Below are 25,958 nucleotides of genomic sequence, written 5' to 3'. Positions count from 1 at the left end.
CCCCTGGGTGGACAGAGGGAAGGAAAACCAAGCAGCTGTTCTCATCAGGGACCCATGCAGACCTGTTGGACAGACATTGCAGGTGAGAGAAGGCCAAGCTGCAGGCCAGGAGGGTTCTTTAGGCTCCTAGAGGGAGAAGCAGGCCTGGGTCAAAGGAGCAGGAAGCAACAGAAATTGGAAGGAGCCTTTGAGCCCCCAAACTTATGGGCCACCCTCCACCACCACCTACCCCCCAAGTGCTAATCAGAGGGGCCCCTGCGGGTGGGAGGCTAATCAAGGCAGAGCTTGATGGGGGTGCCCTTGGAGAGCACCCGAAAGAAAGGGAAGTCAGGCTTGCCCAGGAAGGCAGCTGAGAAGGTATGCACGTGGGCTAAAGTCTCCGCATTGCAGAAGCCCAGGCGCCCAGCCTCATAGTCCAGGTGTGCGCCCGAGCGCCGTGGTTTCTCACCTGGGCTCAGCAGTGTCTGCTCCGTCGAGCTCTGTGCCTCGTAGCGTTTGCCGTCGGTGCCCACACATCACACTTGCCTCTGGAGCAGGGGCTGTTGGGGTAGGTGGAGGCGGCGGTGGCGATGGTGATGGCGCGAGGAGCTGGCGTCCCCACTGCCCACGGAGGACCCCCCCGAGCCCACCTGCTCCTTCTGATGGGTCGATTCTCGGGCAGCGCCCACCGCCAACCCTGCCGCCCGCCCACCTCTGCCTCCCAGGGGCGCAGCCAGAACGGAAGCCCCGGGCCCCCAGGACACAGCGGTCGGCTGAGAAGCGTTTGGGATGGTCAGGAACCTCCTGCCGCCGCTCTGCCGGGCGAGCCCCGGCGGGCAGGGGGCAGCATCAGGGCCGGGTGAGGCTGCCAGGGTCCAGCGTCAGGTCCCCTTGGGCAGCCTGACAGAACACAGGGCTCATTTTCCTCACGATGGCATCTGTCAAGAAGTCATGGCTATGGGGTTGGCACGGGTCAGGGGGCCAGACCTCCGGATGCTGCAGCCGGACCTCGTCTCCAGGATGCCCTGGAGCAGCCATAGACCCCACCCCCTGCTGGCTCCGCCCCGGCCTCCGCCTGGGCCTGCTGCTCCTGCACGCCCTTGCTGCGCTTCCTGCACCTCCTGGAGGCGCCGCTCCAACCCCGCCTGTGCTTGAGCCAGAAACCGTGTCAGCCGTGGAAGTCCGAGGCCACGCGGCCAGCTCTGACTTCATCCGGCTCTTCAGCTCCACCAGCCGCCTCTCCTCGTCGGCCTTCGTCTTCTGCACGGCCTCTAGGTGCTTCCTCGGTGGCTCCACGTGCCCCTGCAGTCTGGCCGTGTGCTCCTGCACCGCCTCCTCCGATGGCACCGCGCTGTGCTGTTTGCGGCTCCTGGATTCTCAGCACACCACACAGATGGCCTCTTCATCCACCTTGCAGAAGGGCTTCAGGGCTTCCTGGTGTTTTGGACAAATGCCCTGCTTGCTCCCTCGACCAGGAGTTGGGTGCATCTGCCGACTCCCTCGGACCATGTCGGCCAGCTGCAGGTTGGCGCGGGAGCTCTCCTGGGAGGGCTCCTTCGGCACTGGGGGCAGGTGAAGCACCTCCGCGGGGCTGGAGGCGGGGGCAGTGGTAGCTCCTCTTCCTCGTCCTCCTCCAGTACTTCCTCCTCGTCCTCCTCATCCTCCCCTCTCAGGTCCTCCTCCAGGTCCCCCAAGTAGTAGTCCAAATCTTCCTCCTCGTCCTCCTCCTCCCACGTGTAGTCCATGTTGTCCCGGTTGCTTATTTTTTAAAAGATTTTATTTATTTATGAGAGACACAGAGAGAGAGAGAGGCAGAGACATATGCAGAGGGAGAAGCAGGCTCCATGCAGGGAGCCCAATGTGGGACTCGATCCCAGGTCTCCGGGATCACAGCCTGAGCCAAAGGCAGATGCTCAACCGCTGAGCCACCCCGGCGTCCCTACGTTGTTTAACAGAATCCTGGCCCTTACCCACTAGATGCCCATAGTATGCCCACTCTCATTAGTGTAACTAAAACTGTCTCCAGGCATTGCCAAATGTTTGCTGAGAGCCAAATTTCTCTCCCTTTGAGACTACTGCCACAGACCACCTTTCTTTGAAGAAGGATTTGTCACATATTCTGTATGCATTATTTAAAGTTTTTTAAAAAAATATGTGGTGTTTTGCTTTTAATTTGAAAGAAGTAATATGAGGCTATAAGGAGACAACTCGAAAATGTGTGGAAAAATTTTCTCATAAACCTTTCTTACTGAAGTTCTTAGAGTTTAACGTGCCTGGTGATAAATACAGTGGGGTCCAGTTTCATCTCCAGGTACAGAAAATCTTTCTGTGTAGCAGTAGAGTGATAAGCTCAGAGACAATAGGAAGAAAAGACCTAACTCTCAGATTGCTTCTCATCTTTTTGACTATGTAATGTTTTATGATTTCACATTCTATAACTACAGTTATACATTTTTGACTTCTAATATTTTCCTTTTCTAAGCAGTAAATAGGACTAATTAAAGGTTTAGATTTTGGAATGAGCCAAACTAGATTCTGATAATATATCTTATCAATTTCTAGTTGGCTGATCTAGGGCCTTTAATCTTTAGTTTCTGATGTGTAAAACGGGACGAGTAAGATCATCTACCACACAGAGTTTTGGGAACATTATGTTTCAGGACTGTTAGCAGTGCTTGATACCTAGAAGGCACTAAGTAAATATTATCTATCTTTCCCCTTCCCTACCAACTGAAAGAAGCATAATCTATCTTCTCAATTTAATTCTATATCCTCAGCCATCAAAGGAGGCATTTCAGTAGCAAGGGTTGTCCTGAAACCTTTCATTGGAAAAATAACTTAAGTTGTAATATTTTAGGGATGTAGATTTTATAATTGTGTATGAGACACTGTCATAGTTACTATTTAATATTTTGGAACAATATCTCATTGGGTGAGTGTGGAAAGAAAATCCTAGAAACTTGATTTTCTATATATTTAAAATTTCCTTCATTTTAATTTCAATTTTTCTATTTGCTAATTAAATATTAACATTACATATACTAATAATATTAATACAGTGTTATGACATATATATATATATAATTTATAAATATATAAAAATCTATGGAGGATGCTTGCTTGAAATTTCTTTACTGCTAGGACGTGAGATCATTTCTTTTAGAGGTCATTCACCTGGAAGGTAGTATTTTTACTGTTTCTCTGATTTGGGATGGAGGAAAGGAGTCATAAATCTCACTGCTTGTCAGAACCCACAATTCCCTGAATGTTATTTCAACATTATTTTACACAAGGTTTCATCATTCTTGTGATTTTCAATAGTCGTATTGGTATATTTGAGTGTTCCCATCCCGATCTTTTTTTCAAGATTGATTGAAATAGGTTGCAAGATGGAGCATTTCTGTATGTCACTGATAGTACCTGGGAAGATTTTTTTTATTCACTGTTTTGGAAACGGAAAATAAAATACAAGATTCTGACTTTCTCTTTTGAAAAACTTAAGCTAAATATCTGGGAACAGCAATGTCCAAATGAACTCTTCTCTCTGTCCCTTCCTTCAATCCTTCCTTAAAATAAGGATATCTAGGAGATAATGGAGATGTCCTGGAAAGTTGGTGGCATGTAAAATGGTATTAGTATTTAGAAGGCATTAGACGGAAGTGGTGATGGTAGTGGTGGTGGTGGTAGTGGTAGTGTGTGTGTGTGTGTGTGTGTGTGTGTGTGTATGTGTGTGTGTGTGTGCTCATGCACACATACATGCTTATGTTTGAATAGGAGAACCAATTTTCATGGGTTCCTGGTGCCTGACACGGTCTTTACAGTGGACATTTATATCATCTATTTTTACTTTCATACAAGCAAGATAAGGGAGAAGAGAATTTCTTGCTCCTCCCATGGTACAAAAATTTTAATAAGAAGATAAAGGGGAAAGTTAAGGTCCTTTGATCCTTCCCCCTCCCCATATATATATATTCTTTTCACAAACTGGAGTCATAATGTGCAAAATAGGAATCATACTATGGATATTATTATCCAAAATGCTTTTCCTCACTTCACAATATAATTAGGATATTTTCCATACTCATGTATATAGATTTACCCAATTCTTTCTATAGTCATCAGAGATTCTATTGCCTGGATTTACTGTAATAAATTTAGATACTTCCTTATTCAACACTGTAATATCTTCTGTATGTATCTTTGAACACTTTTCTAGAGATATATTTATAGAAATGGAATTACTGGTTCAAAATGTATGCATGTTTAAAATTTAGATCCAACAAGAGTGCATCAATTTATCCTCCCACAAGTGAGAAATTTTCCTTTTTTTAAAAAATTCACATTGTTTAAATTTTATGGACAAAAAGGCATTTAATTTTTCTCTTCATTGTGATATTGAGCATCTCCAAGAGGTCGTTTTATAAACAATTACTGAGGTTAGGGCTCTTTATATTGTCTTGGTTTCATCCTAAAATGTTTCTATACTTAGGGTCGCCAAGGAAGCCAGAGTGGAGGCTGTCGGAAGGGTGGGTTTGAATGAACTTTGGCTGCTCCATCAAGCAGGCTGATTACTGAGGAAACATCAAAAGCTTCACCCGAGTGACTCATCACCCAGATCCAACAGAGGTAATAGAATAACTTACAGTGCACAGCCTTTTGGCTATTTAGTCCGCTGTGTGAGATCAATGGTGCCTACATTCTCTGCTGGATTTTGCTTTGGGAAAGAGATTTATTGGTTAAACCTCACATTACAATGCAGTCAGGGACTTTGGGACTGATTGCCAATACTCAGAAGCATAGAGAAAAATTATTTAACATCTTGGCCTCAGGTAACAATATCTACTTCATGGAGTTGGATCAGGCATCAAATTCTATGGGGATATACTACTGTCCACTGCGTTAACTATCTATCCTTCATGTTGTTTCATTATTTTCAGAGGCTTTACTCTGTTTTGTGTGGTGAAAAGCTTGTGGCTAGAGATAAACCAAAGTGGCAGTTTTAAGACGCATGTGAAATAAAAATGTGACTGGTCATGCATGTGGATTATTAGATATAAAATGTACGATATAGCTTTATATATGTAGTGTTAACTGGATTGTGCTCATGTGCTATATTATGATTTTAAAATTTATTACTGTCTTTTCATGAAGTTCAGATGGTCTGACTAATTTATATTCTCTAAACATTTCTTGTTTTACTCTTTCATCAGATTCCACTCTTAAAATTCACTGCATGGTCTCTACAGACAAGAAGCAAAGGTTCTGCACGGCTACAGCCTTTCAGTTAAAAGACAAGGAATCCATATTTTCCTTCATTTTACTTTTAGACAGCCAGTATGTTTTATAGTCTCTCACATGCTTTTCTTCTCTCAAAGACATTTTCAAGTTTAATGATATATTTTTAAAAAGATAATTTTCAGGTAATTCAATTTTGAAATCCTATAGACTTTAAAATAAATGCAAAGAATCAAGAAAAGTCTTACATACAAAGTCATTTACCATATCTATCTAAAAATTACAGCTACACATTTGCTAGTTGTATTATTATGCTAATATTACCTGCTTTTCAGAAGCATTAAAATAAACTTGTTTGGAAATGATGTTATTTACTAAAAAAAAAAAAATAAGGCAGTGTAAGGTATTATTTCTCTTTATGTTGGTTTAAAATTCAAGTGTATTTTATGGAAAATGGGACATTTTAAAGGTTAATCTTACCAGGGAAGTCTTTTCCTATATAAATATATTATAACTTCACACTGTAATTTTGGTTTTTCCTGATAATTTATGGTTTTGAGAACTATAGGTCTTAGTAAAAAATATACTGATTTGAAGATTTTTTAGCTTTCATTGTAAGGGTACACAGACCAAAAACATCATGTGTCTCCTTGTATGTTTTGCAGTGCATCTAGTCTGGTCAAATGGGATCATTTATTTCAAAAGTTATTGTGAAGGAAAATTTGAAAAAGGATAAATTGCATATAATTGTGGTAAAGAATGAACTTTTACTGATCAGTTAGAAAATACCAAAGACACTCTCTGTGCCTGTGTAATCAATGGTGGGTTGGTAATATTATTTTGTATAAGAAAGAACATTATTAAAGTGTATTAAATTGTTCTGTACTGAAGGGCATAAGAGCATTGTGTAATCTCTAATTTCTGCCAGAGAGAGAGACTTTGTCACCGGGTAGAACCATTTTTATAGTCTATTCATGTATTCAACCAGCATTTATTGAAGCTATATTTTTATGTACCCTACCAGGTACAGAATTTGGGGTGGGCCATGCTAGTGGCAAAAAAAATCAATAAAGCACACTGCCTTAAGGATTTTGCAAGCTCAAGGACAGGACAGCATAAAGAAGCAATCATGTAAACAATAAATGACAATACAAAAAGAATGAGAAGTAATGATCTAAAGGTAAAAATGGCATAATAATGCTAATATTAGTATAATGTTACTAATTGCCTATTGTTAGCTAAGGACTTGACTCCCCTTCGTGGGTGTTAGGTTATCTCTCCAGCATCCATTCTCCTCTTCTCCCCCAGGTCGTACTTACTGTGTAATTTGTGAGTAGAAAGATATTTTCTGGGGTTTGTAATTCCCCTCTCCTATGGTACAGTGATTGGTCTATTTGAACAGATTGGTTCACGTGAACCAATTCAGGAAATCCTCTGCTCTGAGCAGTATTAAGGATGGGCTTGTTAGTCATTTCTGGACAATGGGCCATGAGAGGCTTTTTGAGCATGTCTGAAAAAGTTCTCCTTCACTATTCTGGGAGAGCTTTTTGATGTCATCATTTTGTTCACTCCTTTGTTTTGGATGAGGAAGCCTGTGATGTAATGATTGCCTCTCATAACTATAAGGGCAAATAAAGCTTAGGACAAATCTGACACCTTAGAATGAAGAGGAGAGGGAGAGATAAAGAAATTAGATCCTTGATCCTATGATTGAAGCACTAAGTCAAACCGAGCTTGAAGCCTACCTTTCTTCTGGACTTTTTTTATGCCAGTCTGAGTTGGCTTTTCTCTTACTTGAACTGGTCTAAATTATACCCAGGAGTTATCTTTTTCCATCTTCATAACAACCCTCTGAAATAAGTGATATTTTTCATCATTTTGTGGATGAGGGAACTAAGGTCTGGAATGGTTAAATATCTTGCTCTGAATCACAGAAGCAGTACATGGTAAAGCCAGGACCTTCCCTGTGTAGTTTAATCCAGAGACCACATCACCAAGCACTACATCCTGCTGCCCCCATGCTTTGGGGATGCAGAGAGAATGGCAGTCAAGTTGTAGGAAAGTTATCACAATGCTGGAAACATTGGATCTGGGCCTGGAAGTGGAGCTAAAATCAACAAAAGATGGAAGTGAAGCAAGAGTTTTGGAATGCAGTAGATTAAGTAACTTCAGGGAGACTTCGGGTGAGGGGTCTAGTTCATGTTTAATCTCTCAGGGGGATAAGAGAGGACAGGACCAACAGGCAAGGTGAGGGGTTTCTAACCTTCTCCAGAGGTTAGAAGACAGTGAGATCAGAACGAGATGGTATAACTAGACAGGGGAAGTTAAAAGGAGGGAGGAGACCTTGAGAAAAAATAGTGAAACAGTAGAGGAAGCAGAAATATTGAGACTGATAGTCACCTACGTCTAGTTCTAACATATTGGGATGATGGGAGTAGTGGTGTGATAAGGGAAAGAAAAAAAGCTGATGTCATCAGGATCTCTGCACACTTGAGTTCAGTATCATCATTATTAGGGAAAATCTAGGTTTTGGTTTAGAAGAGAACATAGAGGAAGTGTTGCCAGAAGGTTTGAATGAGAATGTGTTTCCAAGGGTTCAAAAGAGCCCAGTGAAGGGGAACTAAGGGAGTCAGGGGAGCTGGGGAAGATGATTGTGCTGGAGAGAACACAAGTGAGAGAGGTCTAGTGGGCTGGAAGCAGGTGCATTTTGTTCAATGTATCAAAAATGAGCAAGGCAGGGAATTGTGGGAAGGGAAGAGTCTGTTTTGACTCAACTGCTTCCAGGTTGTAGTTACGTATGTGGGCTCTTTCATAATTCTCGCTCCCAGCACATCACATCTTGCTGGTGGAAGGGCACTGAGGTGACTATGGCAACCTGACAGACCTCAAACCATACTACTCTTCACAAACACATGGAGGCTACAATTCTTTAAAAACAACAATAACACCAGCCGTGGCAGTGGGACAACAACCGTAGTAATTTGTAACTCTCCCCTCCGGAGAACCACAGAGCTGCATATGTTATTTTTTAATAATCAGTGACAAATTAACTAATTGCTACCATCCTTAAACCTGTTTTTCCCTGTAGCTTGTCATTATCTGCAGATGTCAAAACAAGTAAAATAAATGGACTAGATTTCCTTCAGATGTTTGTTGATAATAACTGTTCCCCTAAAGAAAATTAAGAATTGCGTGAGGCTGATAAGCAGAAGCTCCTTCCTGGGTTGTTATTTTAGAATGCTTTTTTTCATCAATGAGTTTCTGGTAGAGATTGTTAGACTCTGCCTTGCTCCCTTTCTGAAACATCAACCCCAATGGTACACCTGGAGAACTGTCAAAAGTCACTGTGAGAGTACGAGTAAAATTGCACATTGCCAGTCCCTACCTGAGAGATGTGGGTTCCTTAGACCTGGAGTAGGACCCAGGAATCTGCATTTTAAATGATCTCCCCAGGTGATTCTGATGCAGGGGTACTAGGTCAGGCTGTGAGAACAGCTCAAGTCTTCTTGATGGGCTGGGGGCTGGAGCTCAAGATAGGGAGGTATGCGTCTTTTCTCTGAGAGTTGTTTCAATTCTTTCTTCTAACCATCATTACTTTCCTCTTTACTGCAAACCTTTTGTTTTTGAGATACAGTGTTATGAGAAACACTCAGGCATTGGAATAAGATCTGGATTTGAATCCTGGTTGTGGCATTTACTAAAGGTGAACTCTTGACAGAAGCAGGTAAATTCATTCTGTCTCATTTTTTCGATCTGTGAGATTTTTTTTTTTTCAGGATTCTAGAGATGATGTTCAGAGTGTGCCTTATTTAATATGTAGTACCTAAGAAGTGCTTACACATTACTGTTATGACCTTGATTTCTACTTTGCACTAACTTATTGCATCTGCCTGCAGGGTTGCCCACTTATGTTAGCTTATGGAGGATCATATGGGATTGTGCACACACTAGGACAGTTTTTCTGTTCTTTTACTACCCCTTTCCTTTTGGCTCTGAATTAAGGCCCACCAGTGAGTTGCTGAGCCCAGACATGGGTGAGAAAACAGCAGTGCTACTAGACAGACAGCTGAGCAAAGACCATGCACACAGTGAGATTCTCAGAAACTCTCACCTTATGCAGGGTGCTAAATAGGAAAAGCACAAGGCAGGATAAAGGTATGGTGTCTGTCTACATTTGTATTGTCTGTTGGAGGCATTGAGCAAAGAAAGTAGACCCAGTTATCTGTTTTATCACTACCTTTCCTTCTTGAAAGGTGACAAGGTAGGGTTGGGTGAGGACAGAGGTTAGAAAAGGATTTTCTTGGGACGCCTGGGTGGTTCAGTAGTTGAGTGTCTGCCTTTGGCTCAGGGTATGATCCTGGGATCCTGGGACTGAATCCCACCTCAGGCTTCTTACAGGGAACCTGCTTCTCCCTCTGCCTATGTCTTTGCCTCTCTCTGTGTGTCTGTCATGAATAAATAAACTCTTAAAAAAAGAAGAAAGAAAAGGATTTTTTTTTAATTAGCATTGTCCCTGCTGTGTCCCCTTTGTATACTATAGGCACAGAGACTTGATGGAATGTTGGAGTGAGGGCATGCTTTAATTTCTGTGTGTACTGCTGTGCATTCCACAAAACCTGTTACCCATCTCTTGTTTTGGCATGATAGGGCTTTCTAGTTTCACAGTTATCACTGGACAAGAATCCATGGATAGGAATAGATGTTTTAACTCTTTGCTCATGGTGTAGGAGATCATTAAGAGGTGGTAACCTCTAGTTGACCTGAAAGCTACATCTGGGCAATCAGAGCATCCTCAACCCCTCCCGTCTTTGGAATGTACATCCTGCTCACACTGTTTCCTACACTGGAGCTGTTTTTTGAGAACCTGACCTTGAGAGAGCAACGTGTTGTTGATGCCATCAGTGGTGTATGTGACTGAACCTAGTGAAGGCCTCTATATAAACTTTTAAGATTCTGGTAGGCGAGTGCCCAGCTCTACTCTTCTGGCAGCACCCAAGATGAGCCTCATATGTAAATTCCCTTGCTTATTCAAAAGCCACTCTCTAATCTGGAGGGCTCTGCTTCTTTCTCTGGTTTCTCCTTGCCCTTAGTGTACAGGGGCCAGTTTGTGAACCAACAACTTGGATCATAGATCCCCAAAAGAGAGTTTCTTGGAAATTCTTAATGTATTTCTCAATGCACCAGTGCCAAGGGGCTTTAATGTTTTGTCATAGATTGCAAACTGGCAGCTGTGGGCAAACCATTTTAATAGGTGTGCCCCTATTTTATTTATCTATTTAGAATTTTTTTTGACATACATATTTTTGTTTTTATGACATTGCCTTTTGAAGGGTCCAAGAAAGTTATTTTAACAGTCTGTGTTCAGGAGTTTTGAAAGCATTTTTAAGGACACTACATTGGGCCCTTTTATTTCCCAGCCTATGGTGAGCAATCACTTGTTAATCTGTGGTAATTAACTCCAGGTGAGAGTGAATGTAAGGCATGAGGCATTTGCCCATGGCATGGTATTGGGGATTTGTCTCCAGAATATTTATTTTGGGAAAAATCAGTATTGAATCCTCTTTTGTTCTGATCCTATAGGAAAGTTCAAACTTTGTCCAGCTTTGGACTTTAATATAGAAGGAGAATCTCTTGACCATCATGCCAACTTTGCTTGAACTGTATTTTTATATGATAACCCTTAAGCTAATATACTGGCAATTAATTGATGAAGCAGAAATAGTTATTTTTGTCTTAAGACTTTTCTTTCCAAAGAAAATTAACAAAACAGAAAGATATTTAAAAGGGCCTGAACTTTATTTGCTTAATTCCTTACATTTTGGGTCCTGATTAGGAGGAGAAAGTGGACTGTGAAATGTTTGATTTCATGAACATGCCTTCCTTTTGACTAGTTCATCCACCAAGGACAACCAACTGTCTGGCATGAGTGCACTTTACAAATATTGTCTCATGTTGTAAACTATTTGGGATTATATTCTCTCCATTTTACAAATGTACTTTGGAATTATAAAAGAAACACCTATCAGAAAACTTAGAAACCATGAACATGAATAAGAACTTCTCAATTTGTTTATTTTTTGCTTTTTTTTTAACATAATAAACTCTGTAGTTAAAATGAATCCTTGAAGCAAATTAATATATACCTCATTTATTTAAAACTCTTATCTTGGGTTGATTAGGTATCTCTCAAGGTCATGTATAAGTAGCAATTTATTAGAAATTATTTCTGGACATTGTATTTAAAAAGCTTAAAATTTCTTGTTGCATAACCTTGTTGCATAAATTGTTGCTTTTCAGACTTTTCATGATTTAATCTGCCTGCTGAGAAATCATTTTTCCTATTGCAAAGGTTCATAATATGTGTAGTTGTTGGAGCTTGGCTTGACTGCCCTGTAAGATGCCTATTGACTGAACATAGAAAATTCTGTGTTATTAAAGACAAATTAAGTGAGGTCTTATGTGATTAAGTCTCATGTTAGTTGCTGAGGTAGAGGCTAATAATCGTTAGTAGTTTTTAACTCTCTGTATAGGTCGTATCTATTTTCTGGCAGCTGGCAAGAGAAGGGATAAAGAGAGAATGTATGCACAGGACAGATAATTTGTCAAACAACTTCCTCTAAGCATAAAAAAGTAATTAATTAAGTAAGTTATATCAAGTATCCTGCATGTAATATGAGAACTTCGTTAAAGGTAGTTATTCTTTGATTAGCTTTCCCTCTAAAGAGAATGTTCTGTAGACAAAATGCAGGATGTTTCCTGGCCTTAGTTCATGTTGTTTTTAGAGCCTATTAGTGGGTATTAATCCATTCTTTTTTTATTAATCCATTCTTAATATAAAAATCCCTTAGGCTATGAGAGTTGTGAGGACTAGCACCCATGGATATGCTTAGGATTGAAGAAGCTTCCAAAAGTAGCAATATCACAAAAGGATTTCTGGTAAGAGAATAACAACAATAATAATAATTCATGTAAAGTTTACTCTGTTTCACTTTGGGGGGTTACTGCAACTCTGTAATAACTGCATTGGTTATAAAGCAAATGGAGATGCTTCTTTGACAGGTGAGGACCTTGGCAAGCAACTCTACCACTATATGCAGAGACTGAGATTAAACCTCAGAGCTACCTAACCCTCCAGTCCCTTTCTCTGAATAATTATGCCACATTGTGCCTTAAATAAAATATAAATGGTATATTGACTTGAATAGTTCTTTTTTTAACAATAGTTTTAGTTTTCTAAATCATAATTTGTCATAAATTACAAGTTCATGAGAAATTATAGGTACAAACAAATGAGAATTAAAGATACATATTTTGCATTAGTGAGGATCTCAGCAGGATGGAGATGGCAACTCATAGTAGGTAATTTGAGAAGTGTTTAATAAAGGGATTCTTAGGGCAGCCCAGGTGGCTCAGTGGTTTAGCGCTGCCTTCAGCCCAGGGCCTGGTCCTGGAGACCCAGGATCAAGTCCCATGTCAGGCTCTCTGCATCGAGACTGCTTCTCCCTCTGCCCCATGAAAAAATAAATAAAATCTTTAAAAAAAAAAATAAAGGGACTCTTATAAATGTATAGCCTAGTGTGTATGGCCCAGTCTGCCATAACAAAGTACCATAGATGGGGTGGTTTAGACAACAGAAATTTATTTTCTTACAGTGTTGGTGGCTGGAAGTCTTAAGTTGGATTGCCAGCATGGATGAGTTGTGGTAAGGGCTCTCTTCCTGACTTGTGCAGGGCTGCCTTCTCACTGGGTCCTGACATATCAATTTGGGTGAACACAATTCAGTCCATAGCAGTTAGGGAAGCACTGGGTAGCACAGTACCCTGGGACTAGAAACTTCAGGGAGTTACCATTTTCAGGTTTGAGGAACTGGGGACAGTTTGGCCACTACTCTAGACAGAGAGAGAACACACATGACAGGAGTCATAACCATAGCTGGGGATGGCACCCAGCCACCCTTCACTTCCCACCCAAAAGGAGTGAAGACTTCATTCTTCTTTTCCCTGATTTCACCCTTATGCTTCTCAGCAGTGGAAACTAACTGCAGGCCAGACTGAAAGGAAGCCCATTGATGGAGTCTGTATATGTATAGAGGAAGAAAAATATTTTTTTTCTCAACTTTTTTGGGTTCTTGGCTGACATTTCTGTAATGAAAGACAGATTAATAGGAGGAAAACAAACAAGTTTATTAACACATATATTTCATTTATACACAGGAAATACCCAAGGGAAAATGAGTAACTCCCTGAGGTGGCTTAGGATTCAGACTTACACACTATCTTCATTGGCAAACGGGAGGTTGGGGATGTGGGCCTCTTAGGGGAGAGTCAGTGATTTTTAGGAAAGATGAATGGGCCCTTAGAGAGAGGAGGTATGATAGTTTATGACAAAGTTGTTCTAGTTTCCCCTCCTGTGTTAAAAAGTCAGTCTTCTCTCATTTTGAATTTGAAGGCCAGCAAGAACTATGTCCTAGCTCAAAGTAGTCAGGTAGGAGCAGTTCCCTCTTATTTGTAAAATGGGCAGCCTTTTTGTTTTATTTAGGCCTTCACCTGATTGGATGGGACCCACTTAGACCGCCTTTATTCGGTCAGATTCTAATCTTATTCAGAAACACTGTCACAGACATACCCAGAATAGTATTTGACCAAATGTCTAAGCTCTGAGGCCCAGTTAGTTTGACACATAAAATTAACCACCTTCCCAGTCTACTATCTGCCTAAGGCTAGTCATATGAGGTTTCCTGTCTGAGAATCTGTTTCTTCTCTAGGGAACTGAAACTAGCAGGGTGTTTACCTAAGGTTACCACTCTGTAATTTCTGAAGGCAAGGCCTTATCCTAGCACAGATTTTCTGAGTAGCTAACCCTTAAGGAGCAGCCCTTCTTTGCATCCTTCTATTCTCACTTATCCAGACTCACATCTCTCTTTCCTTCCCGCTTGCAGCCCCTGATCTATCACTTCTTGATCCCTATCTTCTGATCCTGTGTGCCTTGAATTAGGGACCAATTCTCTACCAAGGATCTAATAACTCAATTATATGCTCATCCTAAACATTTGTATTTAAAGTTTGGCCTTCCTTATCTTATCACAAAGACACTTTTATCCCAACACTTTTCTATTCAGATCACAGCTCTCTCTGTGTCCCCACAGCAATGGACTTGTCTCAGGTCCTCCTTTCCAAAATTGTTATTTCAACACCAAAAAAGAGGTCAATCTTTCCTGCTTGATAAAACTCCTGAACAGGAGATTTATGACAATGGAGTTCTTTTTGAAGGATCTGTCTTTAGACAGATAAGGGGAGTTCAGAGAATGTCCCTCAATTTGCTATTTTTCAAGTGACTGCAGCTCAAACTAATATACCAATGTGGCATACTTTGCCATCTTTTGCATGTCAACCTCTCAAAGCACAGAGCAGAGTGGAAAACGAAGAGTGGACCTGGAAGAGCAAAGGGAAGATATCAGATGTACTTACTGTTTACTTTATCTTATAATTAACCACATTATCTAAAATGGACCTTCTTGGGGCACATGGGTAGCTTAGTCAGTTGAGTGGCTGACTCTTGATTTCAGCTCAGGTCATGATGATCGTGAGCCCAACATGATCATGTTGGGCTCTGTGCTCAATAGGCAGTTTGCTTGAGGATTCTCTCCCCCACTTTTTGTTCCTCTCCTATTATATTTTCTCTCTTTCTAAAATAAATAAGATAATCTTAAAAAATGGGAAAAAAAGAAAATGCACCTTCTTATTCATCTCTCTCCCCTCCCCCTCTACCACATCTGTGTGTGTGTGTGGGGGGGGCAGGGGGCGGGGTTGATGACTCTTTCCTCTGTATTTCTCTTTATTTTTTTTTTCCAAATTTTTAATTTAAATTCTAGTGAGTTAACATAGAATGTAATACTGGTTTAAGGAGTAGAAGTGAGTGATTCATCACTTACATATTTCACCCAGTGCTTATCATAACAAGTGTTCTCCTTAATACCCATCACCCATTTTAGCCTATCTCCAATCCACCTTCCTCCATCAACCCTCAGTTTGTTCTCCATTGTTGGGAGTCTCTTACACCTCTTTCACATATGAGTGAAATCATATGGTATTTCCTTTTCTGACTTATTTTACTTAGCATAATATACTTTAGCTCCACCCACATTGTTGCAAATGGCAAGATTTCATTCTCTTTGGTGACTCTTCTATATATATATATATATATCACTTTTTCTTTATCCATTCATCAGTTGATGGATACTTGGGCCCTTTCTATAGTTTGGCTATTGTTGACGATGCTGTTATAAACACTAGGGTGCATGTATCCTTTGAATCTGTATTTTTGCCTTTGGGTAAATAACCTAGTAGTGCAATTGCTGGATCATAGAGTAGTTCTATTTTTAAGTTTAAAAAAAAACCTCCACACTTTTTTCCAGAGTGGCCGCACCAGTTTGCATTCCCACCAACAGTGTGAAATGGTTCCCCTTTCTATACATCCTTGCCAACATCTGTTGTTTCATGTGTTCATTTTAGCCATTCTGACAGGTGTGAGGTGGTATCTCATCATGTCTACCACATCTTTGGTTATCTCTTCTATATAACTTACTACAATGGGAAGTTATCACCTCTATTTATTTATGTATTTTGTATCTGTGTGGCTCCCTTCACTAGTCTAAGTTTCTAAGGACAGGGACTTTTGTTGTTGTTAAAAATTTTACTTCCCTTCCCCATTATGGTTGGGTGCAGTCATATGATTTGTTTCAGCCAATAAGTTGTAAGACATGTGAGAGACACTTCTAAGCAGAAATGGTTAATCGCTGTGCAACACAGTCTCAACTTTTTTTTTTTCCTGTTGTCAAAGTGACCAGCAACCTTTGAGATGGTTGCTGCTCTATCACTTGGCACCAGGAATGAAAAGATCTGAAAGGACAGCTATGTAGTATGAGGAAGAAATATACTTTGTTTTTATAAATCAGTGATATTTTGCGATAGTTTGCTAGCAGAATATAACATAACCCTATTCTGACAAATCCTTAATTGTGAAAAGAAGGAACAAACTTGTCTCTTTTAATTTGAGCTGATTTGTAGAGTCTGTGATTATCTAAGTAGCTAATTTACATAGTTTGAAACTTTAGCTTGTCAATATGTCCTTGTTATGACCTTGAAATTCACAAGTTTAATATTATATTCTATTTCCCAATAGAAGGATTTCTAAATATAACTCTCATTAATGCCAACACTCCTTTGCATATTAGAATAACACTCTAGCCCTTGAGATTGTAAGTTTGAGTGAGAACGACACATGAAAGACAGATCAGAATCATGCAGGCTGTCTCTCCTGGGAGGACAGGAACTAATTTGAGTTTTGAATTTATCCTTTTGATGTTCTAATATTCCCAACAATAGTAAGTCATTTTAAAATGGAGAATTGAAACTGTCTATGCCTAATCTATTCTCTCATGTCTAGTCCACTCTGGTTATTCAAATGTGACTCGCGTTCATTCCTCTTATTTCTTGACAAATAGGTCTGTAGACATGTACATGCTTTGTCCTGAATGTTGAACGGGAAAAAGAAAAGGTCTCAGCACAGCAAATTTACAAAAAGTGTAAAGGATTTGAAGTTGAACACCTCTTAAGCCATGACCATGATTTAATTGCCTATTTTACTTTCGTTGCTTTGGGCAAAAATATTCTTTATTTTGAAGATTTTAAGTTAAACCAAACTAATAAAAATATTAACCAAACATAACTCTTAACCAATGTTTTTTGGAGAGATGATACTTTGGGGATATAGTAAAGGTATAATCTTCACCTGCCCATCTAATTGTTTTTTTAATTTTTATTTTTTTATTTTTTAGATTTATTTTTTATTGGTGTTCAATTTGCCAAAACATATAGCATATTACCCAATGCTCATCACATCAGGTGCCCCCCTCAGTGCCCGTTACCCAGTCACCTCCACCCCCTGCCCACCTCCCTTTCTACCACCCCTTGCTCATTTCCCAGAGTTAGGAGTCTCTCATGTTCTGTCTCCATCTCTGATATTTCCCACTCATTTTTTTCTCCTTTCCCCTTTATTCCCTTTCACTATTTTTTATATTCCCTAAATGAATGAGTCCATATAATGTTTGTCCTTCTCCAATTGACTTACTTCACTCAGCATAATACCCTCCAGTTCCACCCATGTCGAAGCAAATGGTGGGTATTTGTCGTTTCTAATGGCTGAGTAATATTCCATTGTATACATAGACCACATCTTCTTTATCCATTCATCTTTCGATGGACACTGAGGCTCCTTCCACAGTTTGGCTATTGTGGCCATTGCTGCTATAAACATCGGGGTGCAGGTGTCCCGGCATTTCATTGCATCTGTATCTTTGGTATAAATCTCCAGCAGTGCAATTGCTGGGTCATAGGGCAGTTCTATGTTTAACTCTTTGAGGAACCTCCACACAGTTTTCCAGAGTGGCTGCACCAGTTCACATTCCTACCAACAGTGCAAGAGGGTTCCCCTTTTTCCACATCCTCTCCAACATTTGTTGTTTCCTGCCTTGTTAATTTTCCCCATTCTCACTGGCGTGAGGTGGTATCTCATGGTGGTTTTGATTTGTGTTTCCCTGATCTGCCCATCTAATTGAAAAACTTGCAACTCCACTGCTTATTCCAGGGTCGAAAAAAAATGAGATCAGACATTAATGTGGACTGATAATTTCTCTATTTTGTCCAGTTATCCAAGGACCATCATTTAAGTACTCAGCTCAAGAATCTTATGTGCAGTGTCCAGAGATTTCAGAATAGATTCTAGGATACATGAAATATAAAGACTTCTCTCAGTGGAGTTACTACTGAAAGTAATGAATATATGCTCCTAAAAATTAGAAGTAATTAGTCATATAAATTCCTGGGAATAAGTTATTTAAATGAAATTAGGATGAGGAGTTAATCATGTAGGGAGAAATCTGGATGCTAAGTAAAAGCTGGGTTTGCAGCCTAATAAAGAGAAAGACTTCATACTTGTTTTGTTTGGTGGAGTTAAGGGAAGAGCCTTTTGGAAGATGTTCTTGAAGGCTTTATATGTAGGAAACCAAGTTAAGTAGATTCCTGTGAATTAACTTCCATTATATTCAAACCTGACTGATTAGATTTTATTCTTAATCCTGCTTCATAAAAATTCACACTGTTTACTATTCTACCTCAGTCCCAGCCATACTTACAGAATACTCTGCTAGGAAAATGGAGCCAGTTGTTAGATTAACAGAGGTGATTGGGTCAGGGAATAGCAACTGTAGATGGAATGAATATGAAGGGAATCTGTTACTTTCCAGGTAGCTCTGGATCGGAAGTGAGTAAATAGGTGAGAACCTTTTCTTATTGAATGTCATCAATCAAATCCTCACTTTGGGGAAATATAAATGCTAGGCAAAGAAATATAATTTAGGTTTTTAAGTTTGAATTTGTTATATCTTTCAAGTCTGGACAATTATTATTGCTAAAGCCTAGTGAATATTTTGTACTTGGGAGGACCAAAGCCAAGATGACTATACTATTGATATTGTGAATATTTGTGATAAGCTTCTGTTATCCTAGGTTAACATAAAGTTATTTCTTTTGGTGACCCTGAAACACTTGATTGGTTGGACTTATACATGTTCTTTATTGATATGTATTATATACATTTAATGGAGGACTCTAAATTATTTCCCATCTCCTTTTTAGAAGATGAAAAATACACAAATCTACTCTGATATGCACAGGACAGACTAATGTTGACCATCTGCATTTATAGGATAATATATATCCTATATATTATCCTATTTCTATATTATATCCTATATATATATATAATATATCCTATATATATATCCTATATATATATATGATATATATATATGTCCTATTTCTTTTTTTTTAAAGATTTATTTATTTGTTTGAGAGTGAGACAGAGAGAACGTGCAGTAAAGGAGGCATAGAGGGAGAAGGAGAGAGAATTGTAAGCAGATTCTGTGCTAAGCATATAGCCCAACACGGGGCTCAATCTCATGACCCTGAGATCATGACCTGAGCCAAAACCAAGAGTCATATACTTCACCAACTGTGCCACCCAGGTGTCCCTATAGTATAATATTACTGTTTCTGATTAAAGTCTTCTTAAAGCCTTGTAAGATGCTGAGGCATCAAGACAGATTAACATATATATTTATTTAACTATATAGTTATAGGTAGATATAGTGTGTATATATATTTAGAACTTACTGAATTAAAGGATCTCTTGCCTTAATATTTAGATAACCAGGCAATTAAATTAACCAGTTTCTCAATGCTTGAACTTTCTGTATAATGTGAAATGTTTAGATTAGCTGATAAAATAGCTAAAGTACAAAATGAAATTTAAGACCACAGCACAATAAGTGTTTAACCAGTTAATCATTAAAATTATGTTTAAAAATAATTGTTAAAATATACTTTTGTGACCAATTTTAGTTCTTGTATAATAAGGTAACCAGTATAGGCAGACATTTCTTTAATGTACTGAAGACAGCCTTGAAATATTGAATTTTGAATCTCTCAGTGTGTTAGTGCTATAGACTGATTATGTTCCCCCAAAATTTATATGTTGAAGTTCTAAGCCCCCATGTGTTGGTATTTGGAGGTGGGGCTTTTGTGAAGTAATTAGGTGTAGATGCGGTCATGAAGGTAGGGCCCCCATTGTGGAATTGGTGTCCATATAAAAAAGAAGAAGAGAGACCAAAGCTCTCTCTATGCCATGTGAGGACACAGCAAGAAGATAGCTATCTGCAAACCAGGAAGAAGGTCCTCACTAGGAATTGAATTGCCTGGCAGCCTTGATCTTAGACTTCTCAGCCTCCAGAACTGTGAGTGATAAAGTTTTGTTGTTAAAGCCACTCAGTCCATGGTATTTTGTTATGGCATCTTGAGCAGACTTATGCAGTTATTTACCCTGGTTTTAGTAACCGAAGTATCAGGGTTCTGTGGTGATTTTTTTGGAATATAAAAGCAGGTGTCATTTCATTTCTGAAGCTCTTTGAAAATTTGGTAGGCCTATGATATGAGTTTCATGGCATGTACTTTGTGAAAGCTTACTTTGGAGGGGTAGTTGGAATATATGATGGTTTCTTGTGGCTTTTGTTAAATAGGGGCTGAGCTCTTGGTGAGTTGTATTTGAAATAGAATTTAGAATAAAATTGCTTTTAGTTAGGAAAATGAAACTGATACATTTGGTTTTTGAGCAGTTCTTTACTTTTGGTTAGGTGTGTTTCATATTAACTCTAAAAGAGAAGAGCTTCCGTATGAAAGGACTAGAGTTAAATGGAAGCAGAAAGAAGTTGTGATCCAGGAATACTTATTTCACATGATGATTATTTGAAAAAATTCCAACAGACAGATTTTTGTCTACATGTTAAAAAAATGATTGAAACAGAATTATTATTGTATTGAGTAGACCAATCCTCCCATATGAGTCCTTTCAGAATGAAGTAGAAGCATTGAGCTCATATTGACAACTATAATAAATTAGCACTTGGGAAATAGTTTTGTTTGATTTGAAAATGAGTATTAGCAAGATTCTTTGTTTCCCTTTTATCCCTGATGGACTGATAATGTCCATCTATCAACTTGAGGTAAAAGAACTGTGCATCTATAATAACTACATAACTATTTGACAGCTGTTGAATATAGGGGATCTATTCCTTCAGATTCTTTTGGAAAAAGATGGCAAAAATATTTGCTCATTATCAGCTTCCTGTCCCCCCCCCCCCAAGAAGTGAGGCAGCAGAGGTACTTTTGTTTTATTTTGTTTTGTTTTGTTATGTAGCTCATGAATCCCTCAGAATAGAAACAAAATTATTATTTTTTCTCTTTACTCCATATTTCTTTGTGGTAGCTCTATAGTGTGCTACTTATATTCCCTATCTATCCACTTCTTTTTCTACAGCATCTTCTACCATTAGCATCAAGGCACCCAATTCACTCAGCTGTTATTTGATAAGTTGAGTTAAGGTTTATACTACACATGTTTAATTTGTCACAGTCTACCTTACTGACAGCTGAATACCTACCTTACCTTCAGCAAAGGAGGGTCTTTTTGCTCAAGATTATGACCTATCTTCAGGAATAGCTCATATGCAACGATTGACCAATAAAGGTCATAAGAGCTTATCTTTTGCTTCTGATTGGGAGATACAACTTCAGAGTTCTCTATGGGATAAGCTGAGGCCTCTTTTGGAACTGCATAGCAGTTTTACCTTAAATACATTCTCTAAGCAACTATTTGAATACAAATATCTATCTTAGAGTCTGTTTCCTGGGCATCCTGACTTAAGACAGTTAGATCCAGCAGATTAAAGGAGAAGTAGACTCCATAATGGGATTTTGGAGTTGATTACTTCCTGGTCACCTGGCAATGAGGACCTCAATCCTGATGGTAGGTGGAATGTAAATAGCCTGTGGTATCATGTGTCAGTGAAATTACTCAAACGTCTAAATAGTTGTGAACCAAGATCAGATGCTGGTAGAAGGGAATACACTAGAAGATTCAATAGGTTAGGTATTTTGAAAGGTGTAGGGGAAGTAGTAATCATAAAATCTATGAAACTTGTTATCTCTGAGTGCCATGGATGCGCTGCCAAAACATAATGAAAGGCTGTGGATGACTGATCACTGATTTAAACGTGAAAGTCAAAGAACCTCAATAGTAAGATATAGAGAAACTCTTATCTCTCAAAGGCAGGAAATGGGAACACTGGGTATCAGGATCAGAATCAGGCTCCATCAGTGCAGAGTTATAGAGAATTTGAATTCTCAGGACACCTGGGTGGTCAGATGGCTAAGTGTCTGCCTTCAGCTCAGGTCATGATCCCAACATCCTGGGATTGAGCCCCACTTTGGGATCCTTGCTAAGTGAAGAGTCTGCTTCTCCACCTGCCTCTCCCCCCTGCTCATGCTCTCTCTATCTCTCAAGTAAATAAATAAAATCTTAAAAAAAAAGAATTTGAATTCCCATAGCCATCAATTCTGCTATACAAAGTAAAGATCTTGGTTGGAGGGAATGGAATACCGAATCTTGGGCTGGGGATGTTTAAGTTAAAATACTTGAGGAACTTAGAACTTTTTATTTTCTTGAATCCTCTGGGCCTGCAGAAATGGCCCATTCCATCCTATTAAAAGCTAGTACAGTCCATTTGCTTGAAGATGATGCCTAAATTCATATATTCAACACAGCTTTCTTTTGACTAGTGTTATCAGAGTATATCTTTTTTCCATCCATTTAATTTTAATCTATTTGTGTTTATATATTTAAAGTTTATTTTTTATAAGCAGCATGCAGTTGGATCTTACTTCCCCCCTCCAATCTCTGTCTTTTAGCAAGTTTAGACCATTTACATTTAATGTGATTATTGATACGGTTAAGTTTAAGTTTGTCCTCTTGATGTTCATCTTCTATATGCCCATCTTTTATTTGCTTTCTTTTCCTCTTTTTATGCTTTCATTTGGATTAATTGTACCTTTTTTGGGCTTTATTTTATCACTTCTATTGGCTTATTGGCTATAATTTTTTGTTATTTAAGTGGTTGATTTAGGGTTTAAAGTACACATGTTTAATTTATCACAATCTACATTCAAGTATTAGTATACCACTTATCTATAGTGTGAATCATATAAAAACCTTCCATTTTTCTCCTTCCAACTTTAGGCTATTGTTTCACACTTTTACATATGTTATAATCCTGCAGTATATCGATACTCGTTTTGCTCAGTCACTAGTTTTAGTGATATTTAAATAAGAAAAAAACATCACAAATACTTACCCATGTAGTTACCATTTCTGCTGTTCTTAATTTCTTTGTATAGTTCCATGTTTCCATATGGTTTTAAATATTGCCTCAAAGACTTCCTTTACCACTTTTTGTAGGGTAGGTCTTCTGTTGATTAATTCTCTCAGTTGTTATATGTTTGAAAGAGCCTTTATTTCATCTTCAGTTTTAAAAGATAATGTCACTAGATGTATAATTTGGGTTGACAGTTTCTTTCTTTCCATACTTTAAATATGGACTCTCAGCTGGATCTCTTTAACTTGTTGCAACATTGTTATTTTTTGCCTAATGTCTAGCGTGTTGAAACTTTGGTTTCATGTATTTTATCTTTTTTAAAATTATTGCTTCAGGTGGGAGTATAAATTCAGTCTCTAACTTCATCTTGTCTGAAAGCTTTTGTACTATATATTAATATTTACCAGAGAGCATTCATACAGAAGTGACACTAAACAACTAAGTAGACAACAATGATTTGGCCAGGAGATGTCAACCAGCTTCTGTCATTACTACTTTAGTTCTGGGAGAAGCCATAGTAGCAAGGATGAAGGCTATCATAAGTGCCAGCCTGGGCTTTAACTCACCTAGCTTAGTCTCACTCTATTGCTCTTTATGTCTAAGCTGCCAGCAACAGAGATAATAATGCTGAGCCTTGATATGGCACTGTTCCTTCGGGAGACAAATTAGCCATTTGGTAATCATTACCATAAGTTGATTATATTGAACCCCTTCAATGAGAATGAAAAGAGATTAATGTTGACTAGAACTGGAACATATTTTGGGTATGTTATTGACTTCCCTGCCTATAAGACTTTAGCTAGCTCTACTATTCAAAAGGTTGGTAGTGTTTGATTCATAGACATAGGATTTCACATAACATTGTATCAGATCAAGGGGCCTACTTGGTAACAAAGGAGATGCACATAAGCACATGATCGTGTTACTCATTGTTCTATCCTCTCTTACACCACTGAGAAAATGTGGCCTGCCAGAATAATGAGGTGATGAATGAGAAGCTCTTTTAAGGGCATAGAACACCATATTCATTCTTAATCATAATTCTTATATGATTTGTATCCCCAGTAAGTGAACTATATAGGTCTAGGAAGCAAGGAGTGGTTGTAGGAAATGACCTGCTTCTCATCACTCCCAGTGACCCACATGTGGAATTTGTCTTTCTTACTCCTACAACTCTGGGCTCTGCAGGTTTAGAGGTTATGGTTCTCAGAGAGAGAATCCTTCCATCAGGGGATACAGCAAGAGTCCCATTAAAATTCTAATCTATGGCTGGTCAGGCAGTTTGAATGAGACGAGGATGGAACCGAAGCCAGGCACAGGCAGTGGATGAAGATGGCAGTGAACATATACTCAATGTCTGTCACCAGTGATAACCTAAGTCAACATGACATGCTGGCCTGGATCAATCAGTCTCTGCAGCTGAATCTGACAAAGATCGAACGGTTGTGCTCAGGGGCTGCCTATTGTCAGTTTATGGACATGCTGTTCCCTGGCTCCATTGCCTTGAAGAAAGTGAAATTCTAGGCTAAACTAGAGCATGAATACATCCAGAATTTCAAAATACTACAAGCAGGTTTTAAGAGAATTGGTGTTGACAAAATAATTCCTGTGGACAAATTAGTAAAAGGAAACTTTCAGGACAATTTTGAATTTGTTCAGTGGCTTCAAGAAGTTTTTTGATGCAAACTATGATGGAAAAGACTATGACCCTGTATTTGCCAGACCCTGTAGCTGCCAGGTCAAGAAACTGCAGTGGCTCCCCTCCCTTGTTGCTCCAGCTCTGAACAAACTGAAGAAACCTCCCAGCTCTAGCAGTGCAGTTGTTAGTCTTCTTTACCTCAGCAGAAAAAAAGATCTCATAGGGCGGGGGGGGGGGGGGGGGGGAGGACTTCTTTCCAGCACAAAAGATGGTGGCTAAAATTGCTCACAGAGGCCCATTGCAACACACAGAACTATTACAACCCCTAAGGCTGGCCTGGGTGTGGTGCAGAAGAATCCTGATGTGGGCAACAGGGATGATGAAGCAGCTGAATTGATGCAGCAGGTTAATGTATTGAAACTTACTGTCAAAGACTTGGAGAAAGAGAGAGATTTCTACTTTGGAAAGCTAAGAAACATTGAATTGATTTGCCAGGAGAACAAAGGGGAAAACAACCCTGTATTGCAGAGGATCGTGGACATTCTATATGCCACAGATGAAGGCTTTGTGATACCTGATGAAGGGGGCCCACAGGAGGAATGAGAAGAGTATTAACAGCCTGGACCAGCAGAGCAACATCTGAATTCTTCGCTCCAAATCATATGCTTAACTGTAAAATCCTCCCTTTTATTATTCTTAGAGGACTCACTGGTTTCCTTTCATGAGCAAACAGTACCTCTTCTTAAAGTATACTTTGCAGAAATTTCACCCCTTTTCCAATGAGTTTGAGTTAGGAGCTTTTACCCTGTTAGTATTAACATCTAGTTTGGTCACCTGGGGGACAGAAAGGCTGACTGTGGGCCTCACTATATGGACGCTGGTACCATGCACTGCTGGAAAAGGTCCTTTTATGTCATACACTGAGGTGGAGTCCTCAGTAGAGAAATGTAAAGACTGATTTGAATTTTAAGGTAGTGTGAAATCTTGGCAGAGAACATTTTAATAAATAAATGCCTTAAGAATATTTAAAATATACTTACATATTTCAAAATATAAAATGTAGCATGACAGGAGATTTTATGTGTTTGACATGGTGTCTGGGAAGGAAGGGCCAGACCTCTGGACCTTTGGAATCTGTTGTTCACAGGCCCTGCAGGGCTTCTTGAATCCTCAAAGACCTAGACCTTGGCTCAAAAGGGAAGTTTAAAAAGTTGCTCTGTAAAGCCATTTGGTGCCCTTGACCAGTTGTATCCCTGCTCTAAGAAGCAAGAGGCATTGTTG

At 39.3% G+C, this 25,958-nt stretch overlaps 2 pseudogenes; one reads left to right on the top strand and one right to left on the bottom strand.

Annotated features, from left to right (window-relative positions):
- Nucleotides 1-269: 269 nt before the first annotated feature.
- LOC121486988 lies at nucleotides 270-23,066 on the bottom strand (annotated as a pseudogene).
- A 1,304-nt stretch (nucleotides 23,067-24,370) lies between these two features.
- LOC121487607 lies at nucleotides 24,371-25,292 on the top strand (annotated as a pseudogene).
- The last annotated feature ends 666 nt before the right edge of the window (nucleotides 25,293-25,958 follow it).

This window comes from Vulpes lagopus, chromosome 3, assembly GCF_018345385.1.
Source record: "Vulpes lagopus strain Blue_001 chromosome 3, ASM1834538v1, whole genome shotgun sequence".
Taxonomy (NCBI): domain Eukaryota; kingdom Metazoa; phylum Chordata; class Mammalia; order Carnivora; family Canidae; genus Vulpes; species Vulpes lagopus.
This window is presented reverse-complemented; position numbering and strand designations above follow the sequence as displayed.